The following is a 17,654-nucleotide window of genomic DNA, read 5'->3' as shown; positions in this document are numbered from 1 at the left end:
ATTTATAAAAAAAATATTAATATAATATTTTAATATATAATTTATATTAATAAAAATATTAAAATATTTTAATTAATACATATAAATTTTTTAAATAATCCTCCAAAAAGATAATGTTGATCTCCGTCGCTGGGTACAAATACTTTGAGGATGGTCTGCATGCTAATGATCCCATGTATAGAAACCCAAAATGTTTTCCCTGCTACATCATTAAAATCACATGTACACTGAGTTGGCTCTTGAATCTTACCATCCATAACTTGGACGGCAGTCATGACGTATACGAAACTTCCATAGCCTTGCCAATCACCATTTCACTACTAAATGCCAAATCATCGTGAGTTTCTAATTTATTTAATAAAATGAACCCAATATCTAAAATTTGCATTAATGAAATTGAAATAGTTTCTTCATAGTACAAGGTCCAGCATCATTATGAGCATTGGTTGTTGTCTTGCCACCCCACATTTGATCAGCCAATTGTTTGTAAATCCTTTCAGTGAGATGAAAAGAGTCCCAAAACACGTAGTCTTTGGGATTTTGACAAAGTTGGAACTCCTTCACCGTCCTTTTCCCCCCACAGCTGAATACTCCTCTATATTCCCCACTTCCACAGCATGCTGTCTCCCCTTCCTTGAAACCTTTGATCAAACCACCCGATGTTAATTGCAATTTCCTATATTTCTCGGGAAACAAACTTGTAATTCCATTACACATTCTGTGGAATTCATGGAGTCCATAATAATAATAAAAAAGTTTTACTTTGCTGTTTATAGTAATTAAGAAGCTTTAGAAAAGGCCACCAAATCATGATTTACCCCTTAAGCTTTGGGTTATATATATATATAAGCTCTTCGCAAGATCTCGAGGTTTCAAATACGTTACTAAATCATGCCTTTTGACCAATCATCATATCTTCTTTAGGTGTCAATAATCAATGTTAATCAATTCGTTTTCTTTCTCTTTTACACAAGGTTAAAACTTAAAAACTATATAATTATAAAAACCGTAGATGTATGCTAATTAAGTGTCCCGCTATGGTCAAGTTCATTACAAATTTAGGGCAAAACCTATAGTTTGTAATGAGCAATATTATACGTTTTCTTTTAGTTTGTATGTGTTTGTACGTACCATATTTAAAAGGATGTTGCATTCTTTATCTGAGATTAGTGTTGAAGTCAAAAAGTGAGTACTTGAAACCCTTGAATCGTTTTTCCAACTCAAAGAGGAGCTTCGAAAGAGCTTTGTTATGCAATGATGCAAGTCTCCGTGCTTCTTCCAAGCAGCTTCCGTTGTTTCCGGACTTGATTATCCTCATCCCCGGAAGACAACCTAATTCCGGTAAGTTGACGAACGCGAATTTGCGACCTCCTCCTCTATATATTTCCTGACATTTCAAGGACTTGATTTCAGATAGATCGTAATGAGTTCACATATTGATTTTAGATGAAGTTTACCATAGATCCCATGAGATACAAAGAGGATGACTTACATTAATGACTGTTGTAAGGTTGCCGATCACCATCCCAAAATATGTGGAGTCATTGTAGTTGTTTAAGATAGTGGAATTGGTCAAGAAAGGGCTCATGTAATCATTGCTTCCGATGCTAAACAAGTAAACAGCTCTCGATATCGTTGCCTTGCCTTCATCATTCCCCAATTTATGTCTAAACCAACTCTCTACTTTGTAGTAGTTGTTTAGCTGTGTCTTAAGGTCCATGGCCTGAAAATTTTTGAGAAGACAGTAACCTAATTTACAGAAGAAAAAGAAAACATCTTCAACCCTGCAATAATATTTTTGTCCACAACATTCATTGGTTATTGGTTTGACACATCATTCAGCCTGGAAGCTAGTCTGCAACCAGATCCGATTTGACATATCATTATATGTGCAATAACTTTTATTTCGTGGGGTGTATTTGGTGAAGATGGGAAAGATACCAATAAGTTTCTTTGGATGTTTGACACATCAAAGGATGTATACGTTAGTGGGCCCTAAAGCCAGTAGGGGCATCCAGCCAATTAAAGTGAAAATTTCACCCGTCACCATAAGGTTCACAAGGGTCAGGACTATCTCAGTTTCTTTATACTCAAATCATAAGCTAATAATAATCCAGAATATATAAAGAATGAAAGGCGGTAATTTAAGGAAGAAGATGACTCGTACAAATCCTTGAAATGTCTCAGCAAGAGCACCAGCTCCAAAAGAAGCAAAATTTACCCCATGGTAATATTGTCGAAAACCAGGTTGCAGAAACGGTGGAATCAGTGGCGACTTTGCACGTTTAGCTACAGTTTAAAAAACAATATAAAAATGAAGAAAATATAAACAATTAAGATGAGACAAGAAAGAAGATCGTGTTAGGCAAAAGAATATCCGTTGGTTAATTAACCCGACCTTTTAAAAAAAAACCACAGAAAGAATAAAGAAATGGCAAAGAATTGAGAATTCTGACCTATAAAGTCAGATAACAAACGGCCATCGGAGAACCTTCCGGTAGGGAACTTGAAATAAGTGAGACCGTAAGGCCAGAAATTAGCTTGGTCAAGAGTGGAGGTGTTTATGTAGTTGTTGTTCCCAGCATCCAGAAATGAATCACCGAAGATGAAAAAAGGCACGTGTTTCTTTGGAGTCTGCTGCAGATGTGATTTCCCTCCGCAACATGCTGCATTAATGAAGAAAACGAAGAAGAAGAAGAAGTAGAAGAAAGAGCTAAGTGTTCCCATGGCTAACTTCTTCTCCCCTATTGCTTCATTAATCATACAGTTTCCCTGTTGAAAATATATCGACTCTGTCTCCTTTTGGTATGTGAAAATGACTAAACTACATAATATATAAAATTGCGTGTGTGTGCTGGCAATGGTGGACCAAAAATTTCAAATTAAATCCAAACTCATATCTCTGTTTGCATTTGATTAATAATATGGACAATTTTTCTGATTGAGTTTGACTCAATAGGGAAAAAGCAAAAGATTCATCCCCATATATTTTGGTGAACAAATTTTAGAATTTATTTTGATTTGGAAAAAAACATTTTTTTTAATTATGTTATGTCTTAATGAGATGAACTGTCAATCTCTTTCTATCTCGATTTATACAACAAAATATAACTTCATATAAGTCATGTATATATAAAATATTTGTATCATTTTAACAACAAATCTAAATTAAATTACTAAATTTTAAAAATATTAAAATGTAACTTTATTGGGCCAAAAGCACTTCAAATTCTTTGGATCCGCCACGAACACTGATCCACAAACAAACTTCCCTATCGAGAAAGCATCCGTAGATAGCCAAAGCGCATCTCCTGAGGAAGGATTTGGTATCATTTCAAGAAAGATGCCTGCAAAGGCAATAGATTTTTTTTACAATAAAAAATTGCATCAAAGAAAACCTGGTACTACATTGGGGAAAACTGGATGTGAAAAAGGAAACTTACAAGGAGATTTTGGCTGTTCTGTTTATTTAAGAATGCCAATTCCCTCTATGTCACAATCCAGGGCAACCTGTAGAACCAGAATCATTATACTTAAGCTCGTATCAAGATTACCCACCTGGGAATTCATTCATGTTCAGAGAATATGGTAAAGAATTGTTTCAATGCCTTGAGAAGCAAGGGATTCGGTAAGTAAATGAAACATCCATGTGAAAGAACGCAAATTACAAATCTTTGGCAAGGTGATAGGTGAAAACTGGAGGTTCACTCTAATGTGGCCCGATGGTTTCATTGGAACAATGTTCTGCCCCTGCTGGTCTTGCAACCAAGCCCCACCTAGTATCTGGCTGACATTCACGCGAGGAATTAAAGCCCTCGTTGTCAAACTGACATTGTTACTATGAGCAGGTTGGAAGATACTCGACGTAAGTTCCAAAGCGTTAAATAGATTATAGAGGTAGATTGAATGCAAAGAAATGATCCAAGAACTATAATTCAATCTTAAGTATATCCTTTCATTGGAGCTTCCTTCTTAAACAAATTGCCAGAGCCATCGTAGCGAATTGAAGTCAACATGTTGATTTCGTACAGCCTGCCCTCCCTCGCTGAAAAGGGCTTTTGATGCTGGTGGGGTTGCTTTTGCGGCCACTGCTATGGGTAGAACAGTCACGAGACACCTTAAAAGCTTTTACTTGATGTCTTTTTTAGTTCATCAATTTTGTTTGGATAGGAATAAAGTATTTCCTGGTATGTCATCTTCCTAGAGTTGCCACCCCTTGTGAGTCCATGATACTGGGACCCAGCACACCAGCAAAGCTGAGCCCCACGGTGGCCTAGATGATTGCCGAATCCTTTGACCTTCAGCTACCAAACAAATTCCCATGACAGACTTGTGACCCTACCCGAAGCGTTACTTTTATGTACATATGGAAAGACGAAATTTGCAATGCTCCCCGCATGCGAGAGAGAGAGAGGGAGAGAGAGATGAAGATTGGATATTTTTCTGTTTTTTTAACCCTGATCTTACCTGCTTCACGTGGCTATTTTATATGACGGGAAAAATTGCGTAGCACCTGAAGATACTAAATTTTTATCCATATTATTATTATTATTATTATTATTATTATTATTATTATTATTATTATTATTATTATTATTATTATTATTATTATTATTATTATTATTATTATCATTATTAATATTATTATTAATATTATTATTATTATTTTTATTATTAAATATATTAAATACAAACCAGTTACAATTAAACCGGCTCAGTTACAAACCAACTGAAACCGGTCCAAATCCAACCGGAAACCCTAAATATTTGGGTTTCCAGTTAGGGTTCCCTAACCCTAATCTAGCCAGCCGCCAGCCGCCATCTTCAATCTCAACCGTTGGATCTGGTTTGATCCAACGGTCCATCATTTGCCAGAGGAAACCCTAGGGTATCTATACCCTAGGGACACGTCCACCGCCGCCGCTGCTGCTTCCAGAAGCCCTCACCGCCTCCGCCGCTGCCACGTCCCGAATGATGCTTCCAGAAGATCAACGCCGGCCGTCCACGCTAAGGCTACGGGGTGAGTCACCACTGGTAGTCCGGTGACTCACCGAAGCCCCCTCTTCGGACCAGTCCGATGACCGCACCGGTGGTGGCTATAAAAGCCACCACCCACCTGCGAAACAAAAAAAAGGAGGAACCGAGACAGCCAACAACAGAAAAAAAAACAGAGGATACAACAAACAACGAATAGCAACCACAGCAGTAAACCAAAGGAAAAGAGAAGAAGAAGACTTACCCTTGAAGCCTTTGTAGCCCTCGGAAGCCAAACGTTGCCAAACCGCCGTTTAAGAAGGTAGAACCCTTCGGTTTTGTTTAGATTTACTCCGATTAGGAGTCTTTTAGAGAAAACAAAGACCGGAATCGGTCTTAGGGCATTTAGATCTACAATTTGGGGGTGTTTTTGGTGAATTCCGACCACCGTTACGGTGGCCGGCGGCGGTGGCCGACGGCGGAGTACGGTGGCCTATGGCTGCCGGTTTCCCTCCGGTGAGGGAAACCTAGAGAGAAGGCAGAGAGTTTGAAACTCTCTCGGTTTAGAGAGAGAGAAGGAAATGAGGAATGAAATGGTTGGCCCTTCGGGCCAGCCGATATTTGACATTTATAGTCCTTCCCGAACGACGTCGTTTCGGGAAGGACTATGCGCGTAATTACAAAATAGTTAAATCCCTTCCGCAGTCCTTAGTACTTGTAAACTTTACATTTTAGTCACTAAATTGAATTTTTAATATTTTTTAGTTCAGTCTTCGAATTTTAAATTTATTCATTTTAGTCCTTTTATTAAAATAATATATTTAGGATAAATAACAGATTTAATCCTTTAATTTTAATAAATAAAGTTTTCATCCCTAGTTCATATTTTTAATTAATTTTATTTTAAAATTTGATTTTTAAATAAATTCATTTTAGTCACTAAGTTATTAAAATTAGAAAATAAATATTTAGTCCCTATAATTTCAATTAATTAGGAATTAGATTTAATTTTATTCATAATTTAATTATTTTATATGTTTTCATTTTATTGTTTAAAATATATTATTTTAGTGATATTTTTATTTTATTATACTGTTAAATATTTTTTATTTTTGATATCGAAGAAAAGGACAGTCTTAATACAACTGGATGTCCTATTCTGATATTTTATAATTAAAAATTAAATAATATTATTTAAAAACTAATATTTATCAATATCAAAGAAAAGAGCTGTCTTAAGGCACCTAGAAGTTCTTTTCGGATATTTTTAAATAAATAAATATTTTTTTTTTTACAATTTTAAAATTATAAGATTATAAATTAAATATATTTTTGAATTTTTAAATTTTTAATAATAGAGACAATTTATAATTAAAAAGTACCAATTTTGGGCGTTGTAGGGGTGCTAATCCTTCCCTAAACGTAACCGACCACGAATCCCTTTTTATTATTAAAAAGAACGAATTTTTGGTTATAAAACGCAGATCAGTTCATCTTTTAAATATGGTTTTCTTAAAAACTATTTTAAAAGAAAATTTTTAGGTATTCGACCTACCTAATCTAAAAGGTCGATGGCGACTCACAAATTATTCTCAAAATTATTTATTAACATCAATTTCCCCGTCAAAATTTAATATTTCGTGCCCGGACGAAAACCGGTTACGACAGCTTGGCGACTCTGCTGGGGATCTTGGTCAAACTTTTTAAAACCAATTATTAATTGCCTCTATCAATTAAAAATTAAAAATTCATATATTTAATTTTTAATTCTTTCTTTTCAAAATTTTTATATATATACTTATTATTTTCATAATATTTATATGTTATTTAATGCTTTATTTTCAAATATTAAATTTTTTTATTTATTTGTTAGAGGTTTGAATATTTCTCCTCACACACAACACTTGCATTGCATAACATAAAGCTCTATAATTGAGTTTGTCCCTTTTAAGTAGGAGTGAAAGCGACGTCTTCGTGAGAATTTATTCTCCGTGTCAGACCTAGCAAGTAACTTTCGGGGTTCATATGCTCTATGCCTTCGTGAGAATTTATTCTCCGTGTTAGTCATAGAGAAATGTATCCCCTTGAATTGAACTCGGTCCGTTTAAGTCTGTAATGGACTAGGATTGAGGGTTTGATAGCCCAAGGGGGCATCAACAAAGACAGTTCGAGTACCTTTACTCCTAGAACTGAAAACCTGCATATAATAAACCCTAGAAACTCTCCCGATCTGAAACCATGCCGAAATTTTGTCAATAGGTATACACAAAGGAGAAATAAGCTATAGCTTTTAATTTATTTTATTTCCTTTTCCTGAATAAATGCATGCGAACTAGAAATCGTGCGGTTAAGTTAAATTTTCCAAACAAATCATGGAACTAGAAAACATGAGGTTAAGATTTATACATTGATAAATAGATTTTTTTAGTTGGTACTAACTATTCTATTTTTTTTCATGCATATTACATTGCTCTAATATGTTCATATTGATTTCTTTTGTTTGTATTACATGATCATGGCATAACCAAAAGGTGTTGGCTTGAAAGACTGTTCATCATATTGGAAAGAAATCGTAAATGGACAAAAAGTTTTATGATCAAACAAAATATGATACGACCAAGGAAAGACATCCTGAAGAAACTACGAGGATCGAGGGAAGTTCTGCACACAGAGAACCGGTTATATTAATACCAAAAGTAATCCATAAAGATTCTGTCAGATTGATACCAAAAGCAGTCTATGGTAAGAATATCAGTCGGGACATTCAGAGTAGTGGAGATTTTTATGAAGCTCAAGCATGTTATTTGAAGGACTTGAACGACCAAAACAAAAAATTGAGCACAGAAATGAAAACCATGCATAAAGATTTTCAGAAGATCAGTCAAACCTTTCAAAATGCTGGCCTAGGAAGTACCCCAGAAGAATGGATAGCAGGGGTCACCAAGCTGAAAAAGAACTGCAACATATATGAAGATCTTGTTCAAGAACTTCTTGGACAGAAAAGATCTCTTACAAGGGAAAATGAGCAACTCCGAGAAGTGACACAGAAAATGAAAGAGAATGTCATGGAAGAGGTTGTAGTCCAGACAAGCAATATGTCCCTTAAGTTGATAGACTAATTTGGCTTTGGAGAAGTTAGGAATGAAATATATCCCTATATGTAAAGTTTTGTTTGATGTACCGAAACTTTTGCGTTCAATGAAATCTGTTCTAAGATGATCACTCTTGAGTAATACCTTTTCATACATGCATTTGTATTTTGCATTTGTACATTTTTACGTTTGTATTTACATTTACATTTTTAAATTTACATCATGCATTAAAACATATTTAATTAAATAATAATGTTTATTTATTTTCAATATCAAAGAAAAGGGCAGTCTTAATATAACTGGATGTCCTATTATGGTATTTTAAATAATTTACATTTACATTATTACATTCACATATTTACATTTGCATTTGGCATCTTTGCATTTTTTATGTCATAATACATTAAAACATTCATTCATTAAAATAAGGATTTCAAACGAAGTGATCTTGGTTTTTTCCTTGAAGCAAGAACGCTCAGCACGACACAAGAAAAATGTCTAAAGAAACTGAAGATAGGCTAGCCAAATTTGAGATAAAGCAGAAAGAAATACAAGAGGAATTGAGGAGCAAGTTGGCACAAATCGAAGCTAATTCTCAGGAAATTCAATCACCGATTTACTTTGTTGTTAAGAACGCACCATATCAAGCTGGAGCATTATTCCCCACTGATTGTCCTACTACTTCTGAGTTGAAGCCTGATGAATTTTGTAATAAGGTCCTTGACCTAAACAAATTATTTGAGAAGGAAAAATTCACTCAACGACTGGAAAATATAGAAGAGGTGATAAAATCTATAGAGACAGTTGAGACATTTTATGGGTTTGACGCCAAAGAACTAAGTTTGGTCCCTGGCCTAGTTATTCTACCAAAGTTCAAGGTTCCAGATTTTGAGAAGTATAATGGGACCACATGCCCTTCATATCATATCACTATGTATTGTCGTCGTATGACTGGCTATGTAGAGAATGAAAAATTGTTGATCCACTGTTTCCAAGACAGTTTATCTGGGTCTGCATCCAGATGGTATAATCAGCTAAAACGTACTCAAATACGTTCTTGGAGGGATTTAGCTCAAGCTTTTTTGGGTCAATACAAACACATGACTGATATGGCCCCTGATCGAACAATGTTGCAAAGTATAAATATGAAGTGCAATGAACACTTTCGACAATATTCACAACGATGGAAAGACGTTGCTTCTCAAGTACATCCACCATTGACTGAAAAAGAGTTCACTACTTTGTTCATCAGCACATTAAAATTTCCTTATGTTAATCACATGATAGGGGTTGTCCCTAATAATTTCTCTGACATCATCATAAGTGGAGAAATCATCGAAATGGCTATCAAGAATGGCAAGATAAGATGCTCTGACAATACTAAAGTCAAGAAAGAAGCTGGGTTAATACAATGAGGTCTTATTCAGTTAAACATGGTGCCAAACCTTATAGAGTGATCAAGAAGAAAAAGAATGTGCAGGGATTTCAATTTCCTCCCTTCCACTGTTCGAGTGAAAAATTGCATCCAAAAATGCTCTCAGCCATATCAATTACTCCACAACTTGATCAATCACAATGGCCTCCAAATGAGAATTGGACCTATAAGGAAGTTCCTTGGATAAATCAGACTAGAATTCCAAATTGTTCAGCTAAGGTTCCTGGTAACCTTAAGGGAAATTTCCAAGACCCTTTAGAGCAAGCAATTCAAAAATGCAAGATAAAAGAAGGGGTTAAGGTTCAATGTTCAGAAACCATTGTTGCAACAGAAACTAATGTAACCAAATCCTACGAAGAATATCAGGCACAAGAAAATGGGAAAAGAAATCAAAAGGCTCCCAAGGATGTAATTCGAGATTGGCCCATAGGTCTAAAAAAGAATGAGGCAGATATAACCCAGAAGACACCTCAGATACATGTATCAGATTTTTCGAAAACCAGTAAGGCAAAGGACAACTTAAGAAATCTGGTTAATATTACCCCAGTTATAGCTGAAATGAGCATTCAGAACCCCCTCGATAACATGAGAGCATTCATTCGTTCAGAACGATCAAAGAAAGTGATAGCCTCGCGAGCAAGAAAAACTCTAAAGGTGTTTCAAGAATCTATCTCAGACCTGTACCCTCATTTGGTTAAAGGTCAATATATTTCACCGAGATTGGTGAAGGTGTCACCAAAGCCTTATGCCCATTGCTATGATCAAAATAGCTTCTGTAATTTTCACTTGGGAGTATCTGGACATTCAACAGGGAATTGTTGGTCACTGTTAAAGGAAATAGGGACGTTCGTCGATAAGGGAATCTTGACACAAGAAATGATCAAGAAATGGGGAGCAAATAAGGATAAAAATCCTGGGCCAAGTACACACCCAACAATAGAAGAGTAATGATGCATAAACAAATGGAAGTGTTATCTACCACTGTAGTACTTTCTATTTTCAGCATCTTGTTTGAATATGTTTTTTGTTCATTTCTCCGTTTTTTGTGCAATAAATAAATATGTGTTTCTTTTATGGTTATGAGCAAAGAATCAAGTTTTAATATTGAGATTATTGAGTATCAAGTAGATTAAATATTCTTTTAAATTTGCAAGAGTTATAGATCTATTGGCAAGTGATAAAATTATATATTCCATATCCCATCCAACACCAATTACTCGACCTTTACCAAAACCAAATCCTGACACTACATTTATTTGAGACTCTGAAGAAATGTCTCTACCTGTTTTTGAGACACAAACTCTAGATGTTTACCTTCTCGGGTAGAGTCGATTGATTGATGATACTACCTTCCACCATATACATGACTTTATAAGTTACACATTTGTCCTTCCAAATACAAAACCATCATAAACCAAAAGACATCAAAAGAACCAAACTTTCAACTATTCGTGAATTTTACTGCAAGAAGAAACGAGATGAGGCATCATGGACCAACTCATTGATGATAATTTCGAGTGATTGGGGCATACTCAAAGAAGAAGGGGAAAGTGATTGATTGAAATAAATATATCATGCATTAATTACATTTTTTCATGTAAATAAAGTTAATCTTGAATATTCATCCCCCTGTGGATACCTCTTTTTACAAGGTTTCTGTGTATGAGATGATGAATGGCATTGTTTCATTTATCCTTTAATATATATATATATATATAATATCATTTGTTGTCCCCACTTGAGCCTGAATAATTTTTCTTCTAATTCAACCCTAACCAAGGATCACCCTCTACATTAGGGGGCAAGGTGAAGGATATTTGCTCACAAGAATGAAGATTGTCAATACAGTTTTATTACGAAGACAAGTTTCCATGAAGTCAAGAAAGTTTTGAATTACAAAGTATGTCAAATACAGAGTGCTTGAAGATCAATCCAATCAAGAATAATGGAAAATCTCCAAAATGCAAAAGGAAAAGGAGGTGCTCAAAGCAATTGAAGTATTATACTCATCCAGCAAAGAAAGAAAAAAAAAAAAAAAAAAAAGGAAAATTGAATCAAGATGGGTGATTTATTGAGTCTCAAGTTACAAGGTTGATCAAGTACAAACAAGAATAGCAAGAAATGCTGGAGATATAAGAAAATGGAAATGAATCCAAAATTTGGCAGTCTAGAGGGATCCAGTTGATGGAAAATTCCCCAGCAAGGCAGATCCAAGTCAAACAAAACAAGATTGACGGCATCAGAATGAATTGATCCTTGGTTTGATGACCCTTAAACACTTATTTGGGCCTTTTTATCCCTTTCTTTCGTAACCATAAGCCATGGCCTACGTTACGTACCTGAAAAGTCCATTCTAATCATACATGGGTTTCTAAGTAAAAGATGATATCTTTAGAATTCATTCCGCCTTCCAAGATTGATTTTTATTTGCAAAAATTAGTTTTTAAAATCTTTAATGCATGATATGAAAAATGATAAAGGTGGGTTCAAGATATAAATTTTTAAATAACATCTTGAAACCAAAGGAGGATTCGAGTTGAAAACCTGAAAAGGCGGCTCGAATATTGAATGGTGCAACAACGACATAAGAGACGATCTTAAGCTCTTAATAAAGCACCACACATCTCAAAAACGTTCCTGAGATTCTGGAAACGAGAAGCATCTCTACAAGATGAGCATAACAACCATTTCTTCAAGTTAGTGGAAGCCCGAAGCGACATACTGAACCAACTTGAAAGAACCTACTTTACCAAAATCAACCTACACCTCAAATCAGTCAATAATTTTGACACTTGCCATAGAACTATGATTTTTGAATGATTTAAAAGTGTAGTTGATTTATTTGATATTCATTAAACTCCTTGTTTATGATTCGATTATATTGTGAACCTGAAAGGGGTAATACTTTGCAAAATTCTTTCATTCTTCAATAAAGAAAAGAGAAAAAAACATTTTCAAACAGGACAGTCTCAAATGAGAAAGGTCCTTAAAGCAATTGTGGCTTATTCTACCTCTGTTGTAGAAAAAGAATGAACGAAGCCAGAATAATGAAGCACTTCACATTTTTGAAGGCAAGTGGTCCAAGAAGCCAGAAAGTCTGGAGAATTGAACTTGTGACACTCTCCTATGACATTATTAGCAGCTCATCAAGAAAGATCGTTTATCTCATACTGAGGGCAATAAGGATCACCAGACAGATTATTTTCTCCAACCATCAATTCATGTTCTCTAGAAGATTACATTATAGAACCATGAGCAAGTAACTACCTGCACTCTGGTTATACCGTGATGCTGGCTCAAGTCTTGATACATCATTGCTACTTCTTCTATGCCGATCACTTTCTTTGTCAAGATGATACCCATTATGTCCTTCAGAAGATTGTTGAATTTGAATTTGAGGACTTAGGGCACAGAATAAGATATTGGAACAGATTCTACACTTGTATGTTGTACAGGATTCCAAAAGTTGAGATAACCAGTTTTACCATCAACTAAACCTTTCCATAGTTAAGGAAGAGTGAGATATGGCAGTGTGTATTTTGGAGCAGCAGAAGAGACAGCTGTCGTAGCAGTCATTACAAGAAAATGCACCAACAAAAATCTTCTAGTTAATCATGATGATGTTTATACTTCCGGTAAGATTGTTACACGGGATGCTACCGACAACAAGGTCGAATCCGCCAAATCTATTCATCAATTGCTCCAACCGATCACCATTCAGTTCTTGCACCTCTGTTTTCAAAGATATACTAAGACAGTAGAAGGCGATCTTTACAGCACTGATTCCAGCAAAAAGAAACAAGACATTGATATCACTGGGAAACATGTCTCTAAACAGATCCTTATGTATGGTTTTTAAGGAAACCTAGAAGTATTTCCACCTCATCAGGTTCAAGTGGAGCAACTTTATTCCTTCCAACCCATACTAGATTCCATTTTCAGCACTCATTAAGAACATACTTCTGGACACTCTAAGGTGGCTCATTGTCATAAGCTTCAAGAACCTTACAGATCCTTTCTGTCAATTTGGCACTTCCTGTACATGTTTATAAACAGTTCAACTTTGTTTTTGGATTCCAAGAAGGCCATCATTTCTTTGTCAATGGAAAAGCATCAGCACATGGAGGAAGCAGAATAAGAGAAACTCTGTTCTTAATTGGCAGATTATGAATATAGCCTATTTTCAGTGTGACAGCATGAAAATGCTTCGAATCTACAAATTCTGGCTTTACATCGAATAAGTACTGTGATATCCCAGTCCAAACATTAAATGGAACAAATGAATGTGCTCATAGCATCTTCTGGAAGTGTTCTTTGAGTTATCTGATCTGGTTTGGCAAAACCAATCATTGAATTTGGAAGATGAATGTGCTCATAGCATCTTCTGGAAGTGTTCTTTGAGTTATCTGATCTGGTTTGGCAAAACCAATCATTGAATTTAGAAGATGAATTTGTTCATAGCATCTTCTGGAAGTGTTCTTTGAGTTATCTAATCTGGTTGGACAGAACCAATCATTGAATTTGGAAGATGAATTTGCTCATAGTAGAAATAAGGAGACTCAATAGCATCTTCTGGAAGTGTTCTTTGAGTTATCTGATCTGATTCGGTAGGAACCCCAGAACCGATCATTGGAATTGAAAGATGAACTGCATGATCATCTTCATTAAGAAGCTTCTTTTCAAGCTTCCTCTGCTTCTTCCTTTTCCACAAATCATAGCCCAAGTTTTGCCTTTGCTTGTAATTGGGATCATTGCATAATGGCTTCCTATCTTCTACCATAAGAAGTACGTCAGTAACCTTAGCCATTTGATCAGCACATATAAAATCTGTCAATTCTGCAATTGATGAATCTGAACCACATCTCTCCATGGTTATTGAAGTTTCAGCCTATGAGAATCCCATTTTTGTCAAGTATAACAGTTTACTCTCCTCATCAGAATCAGAATTCATGATTTCCTCGATATTAGAAGAACTATCAATATATGTGAAACCATCCTGAAAGATCGCTTCATAATCAGATGAGTTGTTATCAGAATCAACATGTTGCATGGGTGCGGATTTTTGATGAGCTTGTACCATTGAATATGTAGTCTTGCTACTGCATCAGATTACTGTTTGCATAAATTGGTTTCTCTCCCACAGAAAAGTATATTTAAGATATGGCCTTCACTGAAAGATGATAAGCCACTGTGTCAGCCTGGAACGGATTACCAAGCTATTTTTACTACTATGTCTGATTAAATCCCTCTATATACAGAAAATGGTCAGTTCATTCAAAAGAGGCACATATCTCAGACGTTTCTGTCAAAATGATTGATTGTTTCTTAAGTTTGTGACAACGTGAAGAGGATTCCTCCAGTTACTTGACAACACTGCTGTTTAGTGACACCATAATGAGAGCCTTCAAGATAAACAAATTTGGGGCACGAATAAAGCCACAAGTACCTACAACAGTGCATTGTCAAAATTGAACCTTGTGGGGATCATAACATTTCAGTCAAATAGACATTGAGAGTGAATCAAACAGATCTAGAGAGATATCTTGAAGGCCCATTTTCAACCAGAAATAGAATATTGGGGCATCTTGGAGGCTCATCTCAGCAAGAAGTAATGTTGAATGCAGTTTTTAACATATGTATCAGCAAATTTTGGGGCATTTTAAAGGTTTCTTCAGACAGATCCATGTGGGGCATTTTGAAGGCTCAGATTAACAGGAAGCCAATGCTGGGGCATGCTGAAAGCCCTTTTCAATTAGAATCAGAAATGTTGATGTATTTTGAACGTTTATATCAGCAAAATAATGGGGCATGCTGAAGGCCCACACCATCATGTGTTAAAGATCATTGACTTGAGCAAATAATTTCCAATGAGACAGAAATGTATAAAGAATGAAAATGGTAAAACAGTGGCAGTCGAGCTAACTACACATAATTGCTTCGTTCATCAGGCAGTTGCATTAGGGTCCTATTGTTGAACAAATATCTACTCAGCAAGTATGATTTCAAATACCCAATCTTCTTAAACCATGTATCACATGACAGTGTGTTCTTTGTTAAGATACATCATGGTTGCATGAATAAAGATGGTCCCCAGGCAGACTATTTGATCCATGGTTCAGTTCCTCAAGATCTCAGCTTTGAATTTTGCATTATGTGTGTTGGTGATGATTGAAAATAGCTTTTTGAGATTCCTGACAGTTAGTTTCAATCATACTGTTGAGGTTATGAAGCTGTTTTTCACATCAATTTTTGCTTACTTGATGACATTGAAAAGGGAGACTCGACTCACTTATATTAATGTTATTCCCGTTATTACTGGGGTTATCATATTCAGCCAGGGTGAACTGAGTTTTCATCTATTTTGGTTTTATCATGTGCATTTCATCCTCAACAGCAAGAATTCCATGAACTCCCTTCCGTACATGGATCCTATAGCTGAAGTGTTTCTACTTTCTACAATGCTCATTACAGAAGAAAACATGATCAGTATCACACTTGCCCTTGCCCGAGATGATATCAAGATCAGTTGGTATTTCTTATTCAATTCGATACTAGCATATCTTGTGGATTTGAGCAACTTTTTGGCCATACCAATATCTCATTTGTATTCCCACTGAGTTTTGTTCTCAAGTGGTCTTGTGACGTCATTCAAAAGCTTTGAACACTAGGCAAAGAGCTTCAATGATTGAGAACATCTGAGCAGAAACCACAGGAAAAGATGAATGTGTTGTCAAATGTTTTACGAACATCTGAGCAGAAACTACAGGAAAGGATGAATGCGCCGTCAAATGTTTTACGAACCTGCTATTCTGATGTTGAACCAATGTTACGATCATATGGTTTCCATTTATTGATCAAGTCTGTCTTCTTCCACCCCAAGATTAGAAGTGAGATATAATGAAGATTTCTTTCCACAGAAGGGAAGCAGAAATTTTAACAACAAGAAACTAGTGGCACCAACTAAGGTTGAACGACAGGTTGTTGTTAAACATCTCGACATGATATGATCCAAGTTGTCTTATTCGAGATCTGATTATATATGGAGACATGAAAGGAATTGAAATAAATCTTCCTTGTGATATGTTTCAAGAGTTAAATTAGAACATACTCTACTCTCCTAATTAATCCCTGTTGAGTCAGACATATCTACATCTACACTCTTCAAAGATGATAGATTCTCTTTTCAAAGATGATAGATTCCCTTTTTAAAGATGACATATTCTCTTTTCAAAGATGAAAGCTTTATCGGATTTCTGCACAACTCCAAGCAAAGAAAGTTGGTTTTATCCAAGACAAAATGGGGCATCAAGGTCATAGTTCTGACTACGACAAGAGTTCCACAAATGAAACAATTCTTCTAAGACTTTCATGAAGCAAAGAAGACATAAAGATACAAGTTGATCAGATGGTTCTTCAGAAATGAAAGCTTGATAGCATAAGTTGCTACACTGATATCCAGAGGTGACCCTGGCAATAAATGATGAAGTGGAGGAAAACCGAGTTCACCATTTTGAAGTTAAACGAAGATTGCATCAACATTCATGCATCATATTTAGACATTTGCAAAATAGGAACATTTTCATTCATTTTACCCATGTTGAATATTTGACAGGAATTTCAAAGATTTTAGCAAAGTTTAAATCCATCATTCAATGGATCAACATTCCAGGTCGAGTTCATAATGAGAAGAACTCATCTGAAGAAGGAAGAAGAAATTCATAATGAGAAGAATTTGTTCAACCTTTTGCTCAAATCCATCATTCGATGGATCAGCATTACCAGTTCGAGTTCATAATGAGAAGATCTCATCTGAAGAAAAAAGAAGAAGTTCATAATGAGAAGAACTTGTTCAACTTTTCGCTTAAATTCATCATTCGAGGATTCAGCATTACCAGTTCGAGTTCATAATGAGAAGAACTCATCTGAAGAAAAAAGAAGAAGTTCATAATGAGAAGAACTTGTTCAACCTTTTATTTGAATTCATCACTTGATGGATCAACATTTCCAGAGAAAGTTCATAATGAGAAGAACTCGTCATCTGAAGAAGGAAGAAGAAGTTCATAATGAGAAGAATTTGTTCAACCTTTTACCTGAATCCATCATTTGGTGGATCATATTTTCCAGAGAAAGTTCATAATGAGAAGAACTCATCT

At 35.4% G+C, this 17,654-nt stretch overlaps 1 pseudogene; it reads right to left on the bottom strand.

The window, feature by feature from the left end:
• Positions 1-372: 372 nt before the first annotated feature.
• Positions 373-2,742, bottom strand: LOC120148516 (annotated as a pseudogene).
• Positions 2,743-17,654: the final 14,912 nt, after the last annotated feature.

This window comes from Hibiscus syriacus, unplaced genomic scaffold (assembly GCF_006381635.1).
Source record: "Hibiscus syriacus cultivar Baekdansim isolate YM2019G1 unplaced genomic scaffold, ASM638163v2 tig00110962_pilon, whole genome shotgun sequence".
NCBI lineage: Eukaryota > Viridiplantae > Streptophyta > Magnoliopsida > Malvales > Malvaceae > Hibiscus > Hibiscus syriacus.
The sequence above is the reverse complement of the archived record's forward strand: the minus strand, read 5'-3'. Positions and strand labels throughout refer to the sequence as shown.